Source organism: Trichechus manatus, unplaced genomic scaffold, assembly GCF_000243295.1.
Source record: "Trichechus manatus latirostris isolate Lorelei unplaced genomic scaffold, TriManLat1.0 scaffold00026, whole genome shotgun sequence".
NCBI lineage: Eukaryota > Metazoa > Chordata > Mammalia > Sirenia > Trichechidae > Trichechus > Trichechus manatus.
The window spans coordinates 18768943-18786990 of record NW_004443962.1 but is presented as its reverse complement, the minus strand read 5'-3'; the positions used below and the strand labels follow the sequence as shown (position 1 = coordinate 18786990).

Here is an 18048-nt window from a genome sequence, read left to right as displayed (position 1 = left end):
CATGTGAACAATATCATGCTGGATAGTCTCAATTTTCTTTATGAAACAAAAGGTAAAAATAGACAGGTAACGTGGAAAATGGATTTATGATGGAGGAGAGAGAATTAAAAATGAAATAATGAATACTGAGATCCAACTGAAGTTTTAAAGCATGAGTTTAAATATCAAGATATACTTTCTCTTTCTCTATCTGGGCCTTCCTTATTGACTTTAGAGCGCAAATCCAATGGACAGAGACTGTCTAATTCTCTCCTATTTATCCTCCTCAGCTAAATGTTACTACATGGCCATCTCTTGCCCTCCATTTTCCTTTAAATTTTAAACATTTTCCTCAATCAACAATATTCCTATGTTTCATATAAATCAAGTTAAACTATATCTCTGTGTAGTCCTATAAGGAGCCCTGGTGGCGCAGTGGTTAAAGCACTTGGCTGCTAACTGGAAGGTTGGCAGTTCAAACTCACCAGCCACTCCTCTGGAAAAAGATGTGGCAGTCTGCTTCCATAAAAATTTACAGCCTTGGAAATCCTATGTGGCAGTTCTATTCTGTCCTATAGGGTCACTATCAGTCAGAATCGACTGGATGGCAGTGGGTTTGATTATAGTTCTATATCTCTGAAGATATCCTTGTTCTCTGTGGATTTTAATTCAGTCAGAGGGTATCACAACCCCACAGTGCTTTTATTCATTATGCTCCTCTGCTTTTCCAATGAACATTTGTCTAGAAAGACAATCTATACATTGATCCTTATTCTTTTTCTTTCTCACCACATGTTCCCGTAACTATCTGTACAGCCTGATTAATATATTTCTATCCCTTATAGGTTATATCCTATTTTAAGTACCTCAGTGTTTATTGATCCTCAACCCCTACTGACAATCACCTTTCCATAAGTCTACATTTACATAACTAGATTACTTACCACCTACCCCTTACTCCTCTAAGGTCTGCCTTTTCTAAACACTAATTTCCAATGTCAAACACCTACTTTTGAGACAGACATGTATCAATCCAAGGGTCAGGGCCTATAATTTACCTCAAAATCCCAATCATTGTGAAAAACATGCAGGATTTTCCATAATGTTCTAACTATTGCTCCTTCCCAAATAATCTGTCATAGACTAGTTCTGTGTGCCATACCATCATGCCCCTCTCCCTATTGCATCCACTCAAGGTCAGTGAAGGCTCTTCCTCTACTTTCTTAAGTCTACATTGCCTTAAGAGATCTGGTCAGCACAGAGTAGAAGTATTAGGAGTCTCAATTATATCTCAGTCTTTGCCATCATCTCTTAATATTTGTGAGTACCTATTTTCACTCCATCCCACAGAAACTTCTTTCTTAACATCTTCCCTTTGCATAATTTAACAATACCTAGAATAGCAGATTAATAGTTGAAGATGTTTTAATATATGACTTATTAATAAAACATATCATTTACCTATCGTATCATATATTTTATTTTAAGAATAGAAAACAAAAGAAGTAAGCATCCTAGAAACACAAAGGATTAAGAATGGAGGCAGATTAAATTGTCAAAGAATGTTTCTTGACTAGAAACATGAAGCAGAATATTTGTCCATCCTTTGAAAAATATACCACTCTATAAGCTCTGGACATCTGAGAAGGGAAAAAGGCAGAAGAGTGAAGGAGGTTCCACCAGCCAAAGACAAATATGACCTGAGACCTGGTGCCATGTCACATGTACAATCAACCTATTACTCAAAATCAGTAACCATACATCTGCTCCCCCATTTCCAAGACAAGTTTACATACTTCTTGAAGGTTATATACTTTATTTCTTCTATGCCTTTTCTAGAATGACTTTGGTGTTAATGTTTAACTTGATTCTCCTGAGTAAAAATATTAGGTGTTTGGGCAGGACTGAGGGAAGGCTGGGGTCTCTAACCATCATAAATTTACTTCTGCTGAAGCATAATCCAATGAAGATTTCATAAGAAAAGATTCTTTAGCACTACATGGGCATACCATGTGGACCCCTAATAAGCAAGCTACCAAGCTACTTAACCTCTCCTGGCCTTGATTTCTTGTCTATAAAATGGGGATAATAATGGTGACTACCTCATGAAGTCATACGGAATAAATGAGTTAAAATATGTTAAGCACTTAAAACATTGCCTGGCACTTAGTACTATTAAAGAATTAGTTAATAATGTAATAATAATAATCCCTGGATGGATGCGATGACACTGGAATAATAAATGTTTAGATTTATGAATAGCTGCTGAAAGTAATGGAAGTGAATACTGTATGTTTTATATTTTGTTAAATTAAGAAATTATAATATCAATTCGTAATCTTAAATAAATTGATTAAATATGGAGTGGTATTCAAATTAAGTTAGTTCAAATACTCTAAGACTGGCAAAACAATGTTTTGTTGTTGTTTGTTGTTGCTACTGTTTTTGTTTGCTTTTTGCTTTTAAATATTGCAGGCTAGCATTATCAACGAACAGTAAGGCAAAATGAGCAGCTACAGTAAGAATTTCTCTGGAAAACTCTGCAGGTATTACAAAATAGTACATACTGATAACTATATTGCATATATAAAGAATGAAGCATGCAGTTTCTACATTAAAATTTAGCTTAGGGGAAAAAAAGGCAGAGATTCAAGGAAAAGGTAGAACTAAAAAAAAAACAAAATGGGGGGGGTCTTGCATACCAGATATAAGGCTTATTATGAAGCTCTGGTGATTAAGAAAATGTATAATTGACATAGGGACAGTCAAACCAACCAAGAGCACAGAAAAGAGAGCCCATAAACAGACCCTCACACGTATGGGCTCTTGCTACCTGACAGGTGCATGCTAAATCACTGGTGGAAAGCAAGAACATTCAATAAATGGAGCTGGAAAAGTGGGAATTCGTTAGAAAAAAAAATAATTTTCATCCTTATATAATATACAATAATCAACTCCAGGGAAGTAGCTCTTAAAACAAGATATAGAAAGCACTAATCATAAAAGAAAATAATGATAAGTGTTATTACATAAAAATAAGATTTTTCTGTTCATTAGAATACCTTAAAGGAAGTGAAAAGACAAGCTACAAACCAAAAGAGATAGAATTAGTATCTAGAATATATAAAGAACTCATGCAAATCAACAGAAAACAATCATAAAAAATTTAAAAGGAAGGAGAAAAGAAAAACGGGCAAAGACATGAACAAGTATGTCACAGAAAACTCATATAACATGTACACAACCTCACTGGTAAATAAGAAAATAAAAATTAAGACTACAATGAGATCATTTTTATCCATTCACCTAGCAAAAATTAAGAAATCTGATAGTATCATGAGTTAGAGAGATTAGGGATCAACATGGGTATTTTATACATTGTTGGTAGGAGTGTAAATGGGTAATAAACACCATTTTAGAAAAACAATTTGACAATCTCCTGCAAAGCTGAGGGTAAGGTAAGAGCACAATGCATGTAAACACACCCTGTGATCCAGCAACCCAAGAGAATGTCTTGCAAACGTCCCCAAGAGACATGTAAAAAAATGTTTATAGCAGTACTATGAGAAACAACTAAATACTGGAGAAAGGATGAGTAAACTGTGGTATAGTCACAAATATTATATAGAAGTGAAGATAAATTACACTTACATACAACACCATGGGTGAGTCTAATAATACAATTTTGAGAGCCAAAAAAAAAGCTAATTCTAGATGAATATAGCATGATATTAATGTGTTATTTAATCATACATGTTAAGTGGTAAAACCAAAACCCATTGCCATCAAGTCGATTCCAACTCACAGCGATGCTACAGGGAAGAGCCACCCCATAGGGTTTCCAGGGAGCAGCTGGTGGATTCGAACTGCCAATCTTTTGGTTAGCAGCCGAGTTCTCAACCACTGCACCATCAGGGTTCCATATATATATATATATATATATATGTATGTGTGTGTGTGTATATATATATATATATATATATATGGAACAATAAACACAAAATTCAGAGAGTGCTTACCTCTGGTTGGGGAGTGCCCGTGAGGATAAGGAAAGACCATATACATTTAAATTAGTTAATGTTCTAATTCTTTGCTTGGGTCTTGAGTTCATAGGCATTCATTTTGATTAAAAATAACAAACGAATGAAACCATGAAATCAAAGAAGACAATGCACAGAACAATGACCATCAACCAGGTTATGATAAACCAAGTCTGTACACCTGAAGTCCAAATTTCTTTAAAATAAGCTCTTTAGCAGTACCTCTCGAAGTTTAATACATATATGAAACATGTGAGATCCTGTTAAATGAAGTGTAGCTTCATTAGGTCTGGGATGGGGTTTAAGATTCTGCATTCTAAGACCCCAGGTGATGTGGATGCTTCTGGTTTCACAGACCACACTTTATAGTGTTTATTCATTTCCAAACATGAGGTCCTATCTGGGCTAAAAAGACTGATCGAGGCTATTCAAGGAAACAATAATGTGAAGACTTAAATGTAAAGGTATAAACGAGTAAGGATTTTTATTTGGTCAAGTTAAAACTCAGTTAAAAAGAAAAAAGAACAAGAGGGAGAAAAAAACAACAGCTATAGTTTTAAAATTAAGCATGAATGACTCAACAAATTCAGAGATTTGGGAGGATAAACTAAATAAATTGAACTGACCACTGAATGGGATGATGGGTGGCATATTTTAGAATGTTAATTACAATACAAAAAAAAAATAATGATTTGGTCTCAGCCCATTCCAAAGTGAAGTCGAAGATCTTGATAAAAGATGATAGTTCTCAGGGTTTACTCTGAAGTGAAAGAAATGTCTTTCTGTACTTACAAGAAACTGAAAGAATATTAAGGATTAAGAGATCACTTTGGTTTCTCCAGGATAAGATCACTTGCAGATTTCCTTGGTGTTCTCTACCAAGCTGCAACTCACATTGAGAGGATGATCATGAATGATTAGAAATCTTCTTGAACAGAGGAAAAGAAACAATAGATGACTGGCAGTGACGTATGCATATGGTATATACTAAAAAGTCCTTCCACTGTCCTCAGTGATTTAAGAGCTGAGCTGCTAACCAAAAGATTGGCAGTTCAAACCCATCAGCCGCTCCTTGGAAACCCTATGAGACAGTTCTACGCTGTCCTGGAGGGTCCCTGTGAGTCGGCATCGACTCGACACCATACAACCACTGTCCTAGTAGCGTCACTATTGTTAAGCAAGAGTCAAGAGATACATAAAAAACACATCCATCATAATTGCTGTTAATTCACAATTAATATTACCAATGCAGAAATAGAAATTGAAAATGTGTCTGATTTATTGGAATGGTTTAATTAGGTGGAATACATAATACCAAACAGAATCAGTTCAGATAGTTTTTACTACTACCCTTGTCTGAGGTCTATTTAAAGAAATGCAAAGTAAAACTGATGTCCCTTTTAAGTTCTTTTCAGCTTTCTTATAACATTGTCTCTATTATTGCAAGAAAAGTAGAGAAGTTGAAGGAGATTAGACTAGTGAAATACCATGAATATTTATGGAGAAAGTAAAAGCCAAATTATTGGGGCAAGAATTTTTTAAAATGGAGAAGTACTCTTTGAAAAAGGCAGGTATAATAGAAAGCATTTATTTAGACTTAGACACATTCATCCATTCCATCTTCTCCAAACCAGAATCTACGTATACTTAATAGTAAGGCAGAATATAGACTTAAGAGTGTAAAGATTATGCCCATGTTTCTGTAATAAAAGAATGTAAATATTTTTATTCTTTTTTAATGTTGTTTTTAACAAATGAATCATAATGTTTAAGTATTTCCTGATACTCACACACCCCCATAAAAATAGACAAATTTGGTATCTGGTAACTAAAAGATTTTAGTATTTAAAGTATTCATGCTATAGTCACTATAAATTACAAAGGAGAATTTCCAATGAAATATAACAACAGATAACACAGCTGTGCTTAGCTGTCTAGGGCCATTTGTTAAGTCTAAACACAATGTCCAGATGTGAAGGCCCAGACTCCACTCAAAACAGCAATATCCCTATACTAGAACAAGAGGTCATCAGGAGTATGTACCAGAGTAAAGAATTTTCCTTAATGACCAGAAAAAGAAACACCGAAATTCTGAAAACCCATTTTAGACCTTACACAGTTAAGTGTATTCACATCTTCCATTGTTGTTTTGTGCATCAAGTCGATTCCAACTCCTAGCGACCCTCTAGGACAGAGTAGAACTACCCCATAGAGCTTTCTAGGCTTTAATCTTTATTGAAGCAGATTGCCAGGACTTCTCTCCTACAGAGTGGCTGGTGCGTTTGAACCGCTGATTTTTTGGTTAGCAGTCGAGCACTTAACCACTGTGCCACCAGGGCTCCTTTCACACCTTCCATGGATCCCACCATTTTGTATGTTTGAGGCTTTGATAGCTTTATCAGTAACATGTTCTATTACTGATATGTCAAGAGGTTTAGTATCAAACGTGCAGCTTGAAATATATATAAAATATACGTCCATGAAGTGTGAAGAATTACCGTGTACAGATTTTCATTATCATCATCATTCCTTTTCTTCCTCTCTCTCTCTCTCATACTTGGTCCCTTAAATGGACTGTTATTTTTGTTTGATAACTCACTGGAGCTCACATCTGCTTGTTCAAACCAAGAAAACCAAACCTGCTGGCACTGATTCCGACCCATAGTGACCCTACAGGACAGAGCAGAACTGCCCGAGTTTCCAAGGAGTGGCTGGTGGCTTGGAACTGCCAAGCTTTTGGTTAGCAGCCAATTTCTTAAGCACTGTGCCACCAGGGCTCCTTGGAGTATCCCAAATGGCAGAAGTATCATGGGTGGTAGAAAGCAAAAGTCAACAGCCTGTCAGTTCCCTGCCAGGGCACGTAGAGGATTTCTGTTGTCCTGTCACAGGGGGTCGCCACGAGTTGGAATCGACTCAGGACAACTGGTTGTTCTTGTTTTTTTTTTCATCCCTCTATTCTTTCTCAGTTTCAGGGACAGAGACGACTCGGTCATCTCATCCAGCTACCTTGGCTTTTTAGCTAGTCAGGAAGACATGAATACTCAAATTGAGCAAATACTGATCTTCTTCCACGGGAGTTCACAGACCTCTGAAGCCCAAGTTCTTCCTAATGTCTGCTGCTTTCTGAGCTTTAACTCTAGACTGTTTGCTAGTTGCTTGCCCAACCCACTTTTTAGAAAAAGTGTCAAAAATGGTTTTCTGTCAAAGGTGTCACTGCAGTTGCTCAGAGATCTCAGCAGCCATTTGATGCAGAAAAGCAACCAGCTTGGAATTGTAAGTGAAAGGGAAGATGGCCACATATAGGTCGCCTTCTTTTCAGAATCCTTAATTTAAAAAAAGTCTGTGTGCGTGTGTGTGGACGTATGTGTCTGACGATTCATTATAACTTTTCCTAAGAGTCATTAGTTTCCTCAGAAAGCATATTCCAGTAATGACAGTATGTTTTCTGAATGCTTTTGGATACAGATCCTAAAATGTACTACAGCTATTAATCATTTGGAATAAGTTTTAATGCAATACCAGTTTTAATTATTCCAGGACATAATTATCTTTTGTTTTGGAAACAAATTCCCATCAATTTGCTGTAGTTTGTTAAGAGAAAGACAAATTATGACTTTGGCCAATCATGTAACTCTAACTAGCAAAAGTGTTATAAATATGAAAAAGCACGTTAGCTGTTATATAGGAATTAAATATATCCTACACTATGGTTTATGTGACAATACCTCTACATTGTTCATAGCCCAGCTGTCTTTTCTGCTGTCTAGAAGGACTAAGTATATAATATCACATAATACTACAGTGTCTCACTGGACTAGACTTCTAAGCAACTAAGATAAGGTAAAATAAACTGTTTTTTAATTGTATGAAATTTTATGAGCATTCTTTTTTTAAGAATTAGAAAGCTCATGTAAGATTTTCAAAATCTCAGTCACAAACTAGGATGTGCAAAAAATATTTTAGGTTGTTTGTCCTATTATCCAGATAGGAATTCTACAGGATATGAAATTTAGGTTTCATCCTTGAATCAGCAGGTAATGTAATTCTGTATAGTCTATTCAACACAGTATCCTAAATTGATTGTAGCAGATTTGCTTTACCACTGACGGAAAATACTCTAATATATTTGTTTTCTGAATCATGCACTAGAATTTCTAGTGACAGAATTTAAGTATCTAAAAGGATAAAATATCATGTGCGTGTGTAAAAATGTTTGAGTCTTGGAAAAGTACAGAGAAAGCCTACATGGTAGTAACAATTACAACAATGCTAAACTTGAACCGGAGTCGATAGAAAATAAGGGAATGGATGGCCTGATAAGCAACGATCAACGTAATCTGCCTAGAATAAATACAAAAGATCCTGCTCAACAAACATTTACCAAATCCCTGCTGTGTGCCAGGTACTGTGCTAAGTACAAGGGTATAAAGATGCCCTTGAGGAACCACAGTTCAGTGTAGTATCTTTCTAAATGTGATCATTTCCCGACTGATGAATGTCAAAGAATTTGAGTCTTGAAGTAAACGAGTTAAATGTAATATAAAACACCAAACAGAATTAAATTCACTTTACATTTGATGTACCCATCTTTGTATAATAAAACTCATTACATGATTGACAGATAAAACAGAGGTATGTATAACCCAAATGACAGAAAATCAACAACCATTTATTTTTAGCTTTTATACACTTTGGCAATTTACTTTTTAATAAACGTTGAAACTATAATGTAGAATACGTGAATCAGAAGAACCTGGAATCCTGTTCATTTTTTTGTTTGTTTCCATCCTGCTTTTCAGCTCAAGTCACCCCTTCAACATAGTATTGCCTTGCTTTCCTCAACCCGCAACTAGAACAAGAAAGATTATTAACAGCATGTTCAAAAGTACTTCTTTGAGGATCAAGTATATAAAGGAAGGTGAGATGTGAACAATACAGCTGTTTAGAAGACTAGGTGACACATGTCAAAGTACAAGAACCCAAGTAGGGAACCAATGACAGTAACCAGAAGGGGAAAGGCACGACGCATAAGGTGAATGCTGACCATCTTTCTAACGTCGCAGTATGCTTTTCCCAGTGAGGTGTCTATTGAGCATACTAATTATTACATTATATTTTCTAATGCACTAAAAATAAGAGTCTGAAGAAAATATCAGAGATATTTTTATAAGGAAAAGACATAAGTGATGGTATAGTCTTCATTATTCTTTGACTCCATTCAGATGATTCAACTCATACATGCAGTATAACTCAACAAAGATTATTATCTCTTAAAAACTTCTGAAGTCTTTAGCACCTTGTAGATAATGGTATATGAGAATATATGCACACACAGCATACGTATCTGCTTTCACTTGGTTTGATGTCATTTAAGTTATATGAAGGAAAAAAATGCATTTAAAATTTTTCTCTAATTCCTTTTTCATTAACTTATGCTGGGTATCCTAAATCCAAACTCATGGGTCTTTACCTGAGCTGATGATTTGAGCAAATTATGTTGGTAGAAATGCATTTATACCATCATGTAAAACTGAACTTTTCTTTCGATATAATGACAAAGTTAAAATTACATAATAGAAGTCTAGACTCTCTTCCACCGCAATCCTGGAGGAGTTCATTTAAAACCACCAAATCCATGAAGGTGGAAAGGGAATAGTTATCAAATAAGAAAAGATGATGCTTCTAGGAGATCAAAGGCTACATTACATAATGAAATAAAAGTAAAGGATAATTGAATGTATTTCATTCCATATATCCACTGAATCCTTAGGGAAGCTAACAGAGTTTCTATTTTGTTTGGGTTTTGGGGTTTTGTTTTTTTTTTTTTGGTATTTGAAAACTGGACAACAAACAGAAACTCTGATTATAAATGCCCCAGAAACAGTGATTTCAATAAAATGACAAATTTGGCAAGCTTGCATTGTAAAGATCTTCTAATGTTTTTATGAGGAATTCTAATTTTAAAAATCATACAAATGTAAGACAAAATTAATCTCTCAGAAAATTTAGTATTGTCTCACTGAGAATGACACCAATGAGAATTTTATTGTTCTGACTGAAAACTCAAAGATCAGGAAAATTAGGACATGTGTCTAAAAAACAGCTTTATTTCCCTTAACAAACAATTATCCATTCATTCAGAATATATTTCAGCAGCTACTCAAGTGTATGCACTATGCCAGAAGCTGGAGATCCATAGATTAATCTTTTCTGGGAATTCTCTATTTTCATCTGTGACCTTGGAAAACTTCAGTCTCAGTTTCCTATTCATAAAATACGGTGGAAAAAAATTATTACAGAGGATTACTCACACATTAAATTAGATAAAGCACATAATGTGGTACACAGTAGGCACTCAGTAAATGCCAGCTAGCCTCAGGTTTACCACATAGGTTATTACTCTAGGTTGCATTTCTTTGTACTCAACCTAAACTTACTTCCTAGTTCTAGGCAAGTATTGATCATGTCTTTGTGCCAAAACCACAGTGTTCTCTATATTCCAGGTCCTAGGTGGCCGACATTTAAGCCAGCTATTGGTTTCTGAAACCAAAGTAGAGGGCACAGCAGCTTTCCGATCAGTAGAATCTCCCTCAGTTTGAATGGATTCTGTCTCTGCTAGGTCATACCCTCTTTAGCTGTGCTGCCTTCTCAGATGAATAAACTGAGGTGCGGATTCAGACAGATTATGCTGTGTCCAAGATCATACAACTAGTTAGTGGCAGCACGAGACCTAGAACCACCTCTCCTATGTCTACATCTGGGATTTCTGACAATGGTGCAATAAAGCAAGAATTAAATCTAATTCATGAGTGATTGAGAAGTTGGATGTTGTCCTTTCAAGTTAAAAGACCTCTTTGGATTTAATGACTTTTACTTACTTGATTTTAAATTCTTCAGAGTAAGTTAAAAATGCCGTAAAATTATAAAAATGGATTGTAAGTAATTAAAACTACAAAGAAAATTTATGCTTTTCCTTAAACCAAAACCATGGAAAAGGACATGTTTTATGTCTTAAGGAAGCCGGAGAGTTATTGAGCCTTTGTGTGTGTTTGTGTGTGTAAGTGTGCATGTTGGTGGTAGTTTGTGTTTCCTTTTATTTTGTGCAATTGTTAGAAGTTCTTCCAGTTACCTTTTGCAGTGGTAACCTATGTCCAAAAATGAGGGTACACATAAAATGAATTTCTGGTAATTTATAAAGCACTTAACTGTAAGTAAGTACATTTCTAGAAGCTTGCTTACAAAGTCAGTAAGAAAATGGGTACCAAGAATTTCAAAACTAAAAATCCAAATCTTTTCAATATAGTGTTGAGTTAGAAATGAAGAACACCTTAAAGCAAACACAACTGAAAAAGAGATTATATCAGTACAACCAACTCTAAACTGTGTGTACATTTTTCCTCAAGTGCATATTCATGAGCTGACAGTAGAGACAGGCTGGCTGCTTTGACTATAGTTCTGTTTACCTCGTACTGTCAAGAATGGATTTTGACACTCACAGTATTAATATTGCTATTTTTATTGATATAATTAGCACTGCTATAAATAATACTGCAGCCTGCCATATCTAAGTGTATGGTTAAAATCAGCAATATTATGGTTTCTTTTTCTTATATGATGCCTTGGATACAGACTGTTGGCACAAAGAACCAAGGTGACCTCATGATATGGAAATTACTGAAAGAAAATGTTGTCCTGTCAATATAGAGTACTGTTTTGTGTATGACTTCACTGAATAAACTAGTTTATATTTGTTTGAAACTAAAGTTTCTCACCAATCTGCTGTTTCAATTTCACATCACACCAGATTGTACCTAAAACACGCAATCTGGATTCCTGTTGCTACTCCACCCCCCCAACCCCCCAAATAGCTCAGGAATGGGTTTGAAATACAAGGCTTAAATATATAAACCAAAAGAATTAAGACATTCAAAATTAAGAATGAGTGGGTGAAAGTAAGTATGCTTAAAGTCATTTGTATAACTGCTAGGGGATGGCCCACTTCTGAGTTTCTGATCATTACATGAAAGCAAAATCAAAACATATTCTACCTTGCTCTAGATCACATCAGCTCTGACAATAACCTCATCTAGACCTTGAATAGATTTGTTCATAAAACAGAGTGGGGTGAGTGACCCAGTGCATATTCAACACAGAGTTTGAAGGCCAAAACAAAATGACAATACAATTCAAAACAAGTTTGTGGAAATGTTAGACTAGTATATTAAACCTTTCTTTGTCTCTACCACTTGACAGATGGTTAGCCCTCACACATCCTAGTATCTCTGGCAAAGAAATGACAGTGTCTAGCCAATAATACCCAAAATTTTGACTTAAAATGCATTCTACACATACTTACACTTACCTTAGAAATATGAATATTATTAGAATTAGTCATACTTTATTACTATAAAATTTTGACAGATGTCAAGATTTTACCTTTTGCCCTATGAATACCTCTTCTTCAAACTCTCAACGGTCTTATGATGGGGATACAGGTTCTACGAATTCTGCATTTCCATTTCAAACCTCTTTATAGACAATAGTGCTTTTAAAAATATAGGCAATAGTGCTTTAAAAAAAATTTCCAAAATACATTTTAGCCCAAAATTATTATGCAACTTACAAAGATTTAATTAGCTCGTGTTTCTGTGTTGCTCAGAGGAAAGTTCTGGTAACTAACAATGTGAGTTAAACAAAATCACCTGGGAACTTTGAATGTATTCCATGTCAAGGACCACAGGGCAGGATTGGAATTATTTATCCAGTACTGAAATATGTCTTTATTTAAAATTTGCTTACATATAGACTCACATGCACACACACACACACTGATCAACCATCCTTACGAGAAATAGGGAAAGTTGTTAGTTTTTACCATTCTAATAACCATTCTTCCACTTTGCTCTTTAAAATAAGATTTCAGCTAAAACAATTTATTCCACTGGTTTTAAAGGCTCTGCTTTTCCTCCTAAATCTTTCTATTTATAGCTTTCAGATTGGGGCAGGTCTGTATACAAACAGCCAGAGGCAGCCTCAAGGTGCTCAAAGTGCAGTGATATGTACCATTTATGGAAGAGGTAACTATGCTACAAATTAACATAAATAAAGATTTAAAGTAGTTACGGAAATGCAAGCCCTTTACAGCAGGGAATGCAGGGACTAGGGAAGGAAGAACTGCTGTAAAAAAGTTATCCTACCTAAGAGCTGAACTTGTGTTTGGTTAACAAAATAAGACTTGTCATGACAGAGAAAAATAACCAGAATCAGAACTTGCTACTTGAGAACTATGAATTACTTGAAGCAACAAACTCAGCGTTAAATCATATACTCCCGTAAACAGGCACCACGTTTCCTTCTGTTAGAAACCTAGGATTTTTACACCTACAGACTAAATGCTTAAATTTAAGGTAATACTAAAATCTTCTGTAATGTTCCTCTTGCATCGCAAGTGGTCTATTAAATTAGTGAAGTGCCAATCAAATGCTTCTGTAGTTTGAAAGAAAGGTTTAAATAACAAAGCAGTTTGTGCAGGCCCCTCTCTTCTCTCTAATATCACCTATAAATTAATTACAATAAATTCCTGTCTTCTCCCGATACAACCACCAAGGAGAAAAGATTTAGGCACTTGATTTTTCAGAAATATTCCTAGAACAAATTCTAACCAAAAATAAATAGTCTAGCTTTTGTTTTACCACACATTGCTAACTAGACAACACTCCATAAAAATTTTACAGTAAATGTCAAGACACAGGATTTTTTTTTAATATAAAGTAACATTTTATTCATTTCAAAGACATGGTTAAAATTATTTAAAAAAAAAAAGATTACCTGTCAAAAAGCCCTAATGAATGTATGGAGAATGTTTCACGGCAGTAACGGGTGGTGCAAAGGATAAAGTTAGCTCTTCCTGTCCTGTCACTGACAACTGCTAAAACTCCACCCTCACTCAACCTGCTGGAAGCTTTCAAATCATATTCCCCAAAACAAGAAAGCAGCTAACTTCCAAAGCCTCAGGCAACAATCTCCTCTCCGAGCAATCTGAAGTACACAAAGTATACATCCCATTAGAATTTAGGCTCCACGCAGGCAGGTAATTTTATCTATTTTGTTCACTGGTATATCCCAAGTGTCCAGAATAGTGTGTGGTACTTAAGAAACAATTTGGTGAATTTAACTATCCATTTCAGAAAAACAATGACTATTTTGAGTCTAACAAATGTTTTAAAAGCTCCCCTTACCACTTACTCCGAAGATTTTCAAAATACTTTGTAACTGATTTTATAAATTTTATGTTAACAGATCCTTATTTGTATCTTTTGCTCCTCCAAAATGACCTAATAATTCAGTCTAACCTTTTTTCCAGGAAGTACAAGTTGGCTAAAAAGTTTTCTGAAGGCTTTATTCCTGAGATAAAAATAATTCATTTAAAACAGGTTTTTCCTTAAATATTCTTCCTATACCAAGTAATCAAGTTCTCAATTTGACACCAAGAGTTGTTGGCTATCTGTGGGTTTCAAAAACTTTCTGACCTAACTACTTAATCAAGAAACTGGCATCGTATCACATCCACTAGTAGTTCTAAACACACACCAGAAAAAGTATAACCCCCACACGAAACTTTCTCTTTCTGTAGTATTTAATCTCAGATTGTCTTTCAGTAGCTAAGTGTACACATGAATGATACCTCTATTTTCTTGGTGTCATAATCTTAGAACACTTCCCAAGAAAGGTAAACATAAAGACTTCTACCTGGATATGGATAAATTTTGACTATTTTTAGTCTTACGCTTCTTTCTTTAGCCTGTTAAAATCAAGACCTCACCGTGACAGGTGTACTGCTTTGGGTACTGGTAGCCAGTTGTCACCTGATCTTCCTATGCAAAAGACCTGTATTCCACTGGTCTGTAAGATGAGATCTGAAATCACAAAACCAAAAACACCCAACTGCCCAAATATCTAAGCAGCTATAATATTTCTAGAAAACTTTTTTTCTTCTCACCTGTTTGAATACCCTATGTTCTCAAGACTAAAGCTCAATAGGAATCACAATCTCTATCTTAGGTATTAAACCTTGAGTACTGAACAGCAAATTACATCAGCAATTCTCCAAGGACAATTCCAAAAGTTTCCTTGGGAGAAGACTATCCCTGAGATAGCACAGCGGTATGGAGGAATGTGTATCAACTCTGATACATTCTGATGAAGAATGGCAAAGATCAAACCAAGTATGACGATCAATGTAAACTGGTTATTTCTTTTTCTCTAGAAATACTGCAATACCTACAAGTGAAGGAGAAATGGGGAAAGTGACCAAATCTTGACTGATCAAAGATACACATGGGAGGAGCGAGAGGGGTTTTATCTAACTATTCCTACATTATAGGAAAGAGTACTTGAGATTAGGGGTAGCAACAGGTAAACAAGCAAACCATTTATCAGTTTAAATTAACGATGACTGCTTATCATTTTAGTGTTTACAGCTATAGAATTTATTTTTTTCAATGTAATTATACTTTCCTTAAAACTTTCAATCTCAACAAGTTTCAACAGTAACTTTAGAATAGAGTCCACCTGAAAACACTGGGTAAGTGAGGCCTCTACCAATTTTATTTGCTGAAACTTAAAATGTGGCCACGCAATGAGAAATCTTTCAACTTAAGTAACATTTTGGTACTGTTCATGGTTAAGTAGCAGTCAAGAAAATGCTCGCACGTCTATTAAGTTAACATGCATATTCAGTTTAGCTTCAGCCAATGCTGATTCTAAGGACAGTGCTACACTCACAGGCTTCCAAACAACTTCCTGTTTCATTCAGCTTTTTGTTGGAGAGCGTCACCCTGCTCCTGACCCCCCCACCCCCCATGCAACTCGGTTCAGGATAAGAGATCAGCAGATTACCGCGCTAAGTAGCGTAGCTACGCCATATTGTGTTTTTCGCTAATATTTATCGTTTATGTGTGTGCCCAGCATATGTTTGTGCAAGTTGTGTTTATCAATACAACTTTTAGAAAAAAATCCCTGCCTCCTGCCTTCTCAGCATCCTTAGAAAGGATAACAGCTGGGTAAGTAGGGGCGGGGTGGGAGAACCAGAAAGCCACCCAGACAGGAATGCATTCATCACTGTAAGAAAGCGCGTCTCTTTTAAACTTTCAAAAAGCTTCCAACCGTTTTTATCTCAGGTATCGAAACAAATTCTTTAATGTTTCCACAGGGGCCCATAGACGGGCAGAAGAGAGGGGAAGCGAGTCCTCCTTGCCCAAGCCCCCTCCTCGCTAGTCGTGGAAGCGAAGCAGGCGAGGCCGGGCGCTCCGGCGTCTGGAGGGGCGTCGGCGGCTCCGGGCCCGGCCCTCCCGCCCCCCAGCTCTCCGAAGACGCTCCAGAGACGGCGGGGGCACGGCAAGCGGGGGAGGGTGCGCGGGGAGGGGCGGGAGACTAGCGGCGCCGCGAGCAGCTCCTCTTCTCGGAAGCGGCAGCTCCGGGCGCGGAGAACAGAGAGAAGGCAGAAGACACGTTTCCAGCGGCAGGACCCTCCCCGAGGTGGGCCCGACCTCCGCCGCCGCCGGGCGCGCGGACGGACGCCCCGAGGGCGGGGGCGCGTGCGGGGACGCGCACGGGACCGCGGGGGGCGCACGCGCGGCGATTCCGCCACTCGCTCCCCCAGCCCCACCCCGCTCCCCTCCTTCCCCAGCCCGCCGCCCCTCACTCCAAGCGCCTCGCAGACGCCGGGTCCCCGCGGCACGTACACACCCCGCCCTCCCGCCCGCCCTACAACAAATTAGAGTTTTTGGCGTTACCTCCTCGCGCTCTTTAATCTTCTTTCCTCAACTCCTAAACTTCCCCCCGCCCCTACTTCTTCGGCGAAAGACCTGCATTGGGCGCCGCATGTCGCGAACCTTCCATCTCTCCCCACTATTGGGTAGCTGCTATGCCACTCTGAGCTTCGGTGAGCCAATCAAAATGGGACGCCCCTGCTGAGGTTGCCGCCCATAAACAAAATCCACTCTTCCTCCTCCCCTCCCTGGGTCCCTCCCTCACCCACCTCCTCCCTAATTTCTACCACCTTCTGTTGTTGTTGGGTGCGTCCAGTCGGTTCCGACTCATAGAGACCCTATGTACATCAGAACCAAACACTGCTCGGATGCTAGAAGAGGCCCAATCCGCTATCTCAAACGTTCATTGGAACTCGGACACGTCACTCAGACAATTATTAACACGTGATTGGTCGATAGCCTTCTTACTCCCCTCCCCCTTGTCGCCCCTTCGCCCACTCGGGAGAGGTCAGACGTTTCTCGTTGTTCAGTGATCCGAGAACTGGAAGATTATTGGCTGAGAGAGCCCGTAAGCACGGACTGGAGTGAGCCATGATTAGTGGAGACAGACACGATCAAGTTTGGTTGTCTGCTCCGCCCGCCCCTCCTTTTCCACCACGCCCCCGCCCCCTCCCGGCTGCTTTTGCTTTCTACGCATTTCTATTTCCTCCTTTATTTATTTATTTGTGATAAACTTAAATGACCCGGCGACGGAGGCGGGACTCGCGGCGAGGCTGGAGGATGACGCGCGGCGGCCTAGGCCCAATGGCCGCGGGGGCTGTGGGGTGAGGGGCAGCGGCTGTGACCAGTGAGCGGCAGGTGTCTGGGGCGCACGAGGCCTGTGGAGCCGGGTGCCCCCGGAGGCGGCGGTGACCCGCTGTCTGGGGTAGAGGCTGTCGGTGTAGCACATGGCGGGGGCTGCGGGATGGCGCTGAATCCCGGGCGGTGTGGGAGGGACAGCGGAGAGAGGGTCTGGGAGGGTGGCGTGCCGGGCGACACTGGATCAGGCTTGATTTTTCTCACGAGCCTTGGTGGCGCAGTGGTCAGAGCGCTGGGCTGCTAACTAAAAGGTCGCGGTTGGAACCCACCAGGTTTTCTGGGGGAGAAAGAGGTGGCAGTCTCTTTCCGTACAGACTATAGCCTTGGGAACCCAATGGTGCACCTCTGTTATGCCCCGTAGGGTCGCTATGAGTCGGAATCTTTCCGCGGTGGGTTTTTTT

General features: G+C 38.3%; 1 protein-coding gene across 1 annotated transcript in view; it reads right to left on the bottom strand.

Annotated features, from left to right (window-relative positions):
- Positions 1-17161, bottom strand: part of ZBTB20 (zinc finger and BTB domain containing 20) — a 920614-nt gene extending 903453 nt beyond the window's left edge. The window contains exon 1 of the mRNA XM_023728689.1: positions 16814-17161. The gene's annotated coding sequence lies outside the window, so the exon portion shown is untranslated. The remainder of the gene's footprint in view (positions 1-16813) is intronic.
- Between the last annotated feature and the right edge of the window lie 887 nt (positions 17162-18048).